This window comes from Pelodiscus sinensis, chromosome 1, assembly GCF_052426305.1.
Source record: "Pelodiscus sinensis isolate ZL-2025 chromosome 1, ASM5242630v1, whole genome shotgun sequence".
Lineage (NCBI taxonomy): Eukaryota > Metazoa > Chordata > Testudines > Trionychidae > Pelodiscus > Pelodiscus sinensis.
In genome coordinates this window covers 5,193,734-5,198,339 of record NC_143052.1, presented here as the reverse complement: position 1 = coordinate 5,198,339, position 4,606 = coordinate 5,193,734, and positions in this window count along the sequence as shown.

Genomic DNA, 4,606 nt, shown 5'->3' with positions numbered 1-4,606 from the left:
AGTATGAACAAAGGGCCAAATCCCCCTCCCCCCCCCACACACACACTCTCTCTCTCTCCCTCCACGAAGCTGGAGCACACAAAAGCTACTAGCCTGCCCCCCCCCCCCCAATTCCTAGAGATGTCTAGGTGGGGAATATGGGGTGTGCCTTTCAGGGGCCACGTCAGTGCAGGTTTGGGTTGGAGCTTTGGGGGGGATTGTTTTTTTTTCTTGGGGTTTTTTTTTGTTGCTTCTCACTTGTGTGCAGCCCCCAACTGTTTTTTTCTGTGGGTCAGCGGCCCAGATCCAAAAAAGGTTCCCCACTCCTGGTATGGGACTTTAACGGGGTTCAAAAAAGAGCTAGATGGATTCATGGAGGTTAGGTCCATCAATGGCTATTCACCGGAATGGATAGGAATGGTGTCCCTCACCTCTGTTTGCCTAGAAATGGGTGACAGGGGAGGGATCACGTGAGGATTACCCGTTCTGTTCCCTCCCTCTGGGGCACTTGTTATTGGCCACTGTGGGCAGACAGGATACTGGGCTGGATGGACCTTTGGTCTGACCCAGTGTGGCCGTTCTCATGGTATAATCGGTACGTAGTGCTCCATCATTGTCGGAAGGCTCTCTACCAGTCCCTGCACCAGCTGCTTGGGTTTTAGCTTGGGTTGCACACATTTAGGCCTGGTCTATACAAGGAAATTATGTCAGGATAACTCTGTCTCTGACAAAAGCCACATCCCTGAGCAATGGATTTCAACTGACTTGGTGTAGACAGCACTAGGTTGAGGGTCGAATTCTCCCATTGACCGAGCTGCCTTTTTTTGGGGAGGTGGAGTCCCTTAACCGGTGGGAGAACCCCTCCCATCGTGGCAGGTAGCAGTTTCACGGAATTGCTACAGTGGCACCCCTGCTGTGTTTCCAAATCTTAATAGGAGCCATTGGACAGCACCGCCATGTAAATGTTTAATAACAATAGCGCTACAATGGGGTGGCTGATTGTGGCCCTGTGTGAAACGAGCAGGCGGGACCATGCCCATTACTAGTGGAACAGTCCAAAACCACTGCCATCATTGGCTGCTGTTCATGCAAGCCAAAGGGTGGCCGAGAAATCGATTGGCTTTCCCCCATCATGGGGTGGGTAGCCCGTCCCCCCTGAGAGACTGGGTGGGGCGCCTCACCCCATCATCTAGCCCCAGCTATAGCCTCTCTTGCTGGGCATTATGGCTCAGTGGCCTAGTCTGTAGCACCCTCAGTCAGTATGGCCTGGTGGCCTAGTCTCTAGCAACCCCAGTTAGCGGGGTTGTAAGGGCCAGCGGCCAAGTTTATAGCACCCCAGACAGCAGGGCAGTACGGCCTAGTGGCCCAGTCTATAGCACCCCTGTCTGTGGACAGTACGGCCCTGAGGCCAAGTCTCGAACACCCCGGTCTGTGGGGCAGTAAGGCCTCATGGCCAAGTCTATAGCACCCCCAGTCCACGGGGCAGTAAGGCCCAGTGGGTAAGTCTTGAACACCCTGGTCTGTGGGGCAGTAAGGCCTCATGGCCAAGTCTATAGCACCCCCAGTCCACGGGGCAGTAAGGCCCAGTGGGTAAGTCTTGAACACCCCGGTCTGTGGGGCAGTAAGGCCTCATGGCCAAGTCTATAGCACCCCCAGTCCACGGGGCAGTAAGGCCCAGTGGGTAAGTCTTGAACACCCCGGTCTGTGGGGCAGTAAGGCCTCATGGCCAAGTCTATAGCACCCCCAGTCCACGGGGCAGTAAGGCCCAGTGGGTAAGTCTTGAACACCCTGGTCTGTGGGGCAGTAAGGTCCCGTGGCCAAGTCTATAGCACTCTCAGTCCACAGGGCAGTAGCAAGGCCCAGTGGCCAAGTCTCGAACACCCCAGTCCACGGGGCAGTAAGGCCCAGTGACTAAGTCTCTATTGTGCTAAGTTTTCTCCCCCCTCTGGGGGTCAAGGGAGGTGGGCTTGTGGGGGGGGGGGGGCAGGCCCTCCCTCTCCACTGTGTCCCAGCCCAGGGCCCTGTCAGGGGCAGGCATATCCCACCACTGGCTCAGTGGGGAATCTGCCCAAAACATGCCCAGCTCGCTGGGAGGTCTCCAGCTCCTCGCCCTGGACTACTACTACCTTGTCCTGCCAGCTGGTGTCTTCCCCACCTGCGATGGCGGCAGCTGCTCCTGAGTTCCAGCAGGAGCTCCTTCCCCTCCTTCCACTCCCATTGCCCTTTAAACTTCTGGCAGTTCGGGATAGTTGTAAACGCTGGAGCTGTAATAGCTGCCTCAGTTTTATATTCATTGGTTTTTACCGCCCAGAAAACACAATCATTCTGGAATTAACCCCAGAAGCTGGTCAATTTCACGCACTTCTCAATTTCATGTGTCACCCGTCTGCCAGGTGGAGTTGGCACCAACCAGGGCTGAGTTCAGTGTCTAAGGGATTCACTTGTCAACAGAAAATAGAACCCGCTCGCATCCCCACCCAGTAGTCTGGGAAATCCAGACGCCGCCCTGGGGCGTCTCTACTTCCCCTCTCACAAGCACCGTCTCTCTGTGTAACACGCTAAAACTTTCATCACAAGGGGAAAGGGAACCCAACGTGAACTGGGAGAAACCTACGACCGTGGGCAAACCCCCACCCCCACAGAGCTCTGAGAGTGCCCTTTGCTCCAGCGTCTCACCTTGCAGTGTGAAAGTCCAGCATGCTTACACCACCATTCCCCTGTCCCGCCGGGTACCTCACACTCACAACGACCCAGATCACGGGGACTTTACTGTCAGTGTGGTCTCAGTGTAACCTTTCCTTGTCCCCATGCAAGAGCAAAGACTTCGCCCCTGCACTCATTTAACACTGAGGACACATCTAGGAACCACAGACCAGGATCTTAATTAAGCCTAATCAACGTTGTCTTGAAATGAGCAAGCTGAATCGGGGTGGGCAAGATACGACCCGTGGGCTGGATCCGACCCATCAAGCCATTTCATCCGGCCCCTGGCCCATCCTGCCATGCCCCCGCTCCCAGGCCAGTCAAGCACGCAAAGTCTCCTCTCCCGCTGGGGTTCAAAACAGCTGATGGTTCCCTCTAGGTCCGCGCATTTTGGCTGGGCGCGGCAGGCGGGGGAGCAGAGATCTCGTGTGCTCCCACGCCCCCAGGCTACTCAAGACCTGCGGGGGGAGTGCATGAAGTCTCCTCCCCCACACGCAGCAACAGAGGGAACCGCCAGGTCACTCTGGGTGCGGTGTGCCCCTGCCAGGCTGGCAGGGAGGGAGAGAGACCTCCCGTGCTCCCTGCCCCATGGAGGAGCACAGAAAGTCTCCATCCCGCCACACATGGTGCCTCGAGAGAAACGCCCCTTCCAGCTGAGGCCACACCCCTTCCACCTAAGGCCCTGCCCCTTCCGGGACTAGCCCGGGACCACTATCAACATTGGTGAAGTGGCCCCCCTCCAGAAATTATTGCCCACCCCTGGGTTAAATGCTATCTAGGCCTCATTAGCTAGAATCCACAGCAGCATGGACAAATATTTACCCCCCCCCCATCTCCTCTTTGCTAGGTTTTGGCATCCCTACCTACCCCCTGCTTAGCAAGTGAGATTAGTTTTAGGGTGACTCCTTTAATCAGGACATGCTAAGCACAGTTCTGCGGTCTTTTACTGGAACAATATGAAGAACAATATTTGCATAGTCAGAAAAGGGCAACAAAAATTAGGGGTTTGGAACGGGTCCCATATGAAGAGAGATTAAAAAGACGGGGACTTTTCAGCTTAGAAAAGAGGAGATTTAAGGGGGGATATGACAGAGGTCTATAAAATCATGACAGGTGTGGGAAAAGTGAATAAGGAAAAGTTATTTACTTATTCCCACAACATAAGTACTAGGAAGGAGTCACCAAATGAAATGAATAGGCAGCAGGTTTAAAATAAACAAAAGGGAGGTTTTCTTCACTTAGTTCACAGTCAACCTGTGGAACTCCTGGCCGGAGGATGCAGTGAAGGCTAGAACTTTAACAGGGTTCAAAACAGAGCTAGACAGATTCATAGAGATTGGGTCCATCAATTGCCATCCAGACAGGATACTGAGCTGGATGGACCTTTGGTCAGACGCAGTGTGGCCATTCCTATTCATCACCCCAGAATTCAAATACTAAAGTGATTGGTAACCCAAATCAGCCAAAATGGATCCATTTTCACAAAGCAGCTCCATCAAGAGTAAGCCCGTTGATGCAAGCAGGCCTGCTCCTAAAGCCACCAGTTGTCAGAAGAGCTCATTCAGACCTTGCTTACCCACAGAAGGCCAGAAAGAGCAGAATTCTGCACCCTGTAACCAGGTCTGTCTTGTTCGGCTTGGCTTTCAAGGCCAACACCCTATTGGCACACGGTTTGCCGCAGGCAGTGTGTGAGTCACATTCTGAGCGTGGATACAGGTGTGGAATTCTCAGAGGAGCCATCAGGGTCCTTATCGGCAGAGCGAGGTCCGAAGAGCCTAGTCTAATGCCCACTGAAGTCAATGGACAGTCTCCCATTGACTTCAGTGGAAGTTGTCAGGTCCTAAATCAGCAGCAATTTCAGAGTGGAATCCCACTTGTAATTACTGGACATGCTGAGTGCCAACCCAGCAATGATAACGTTAGT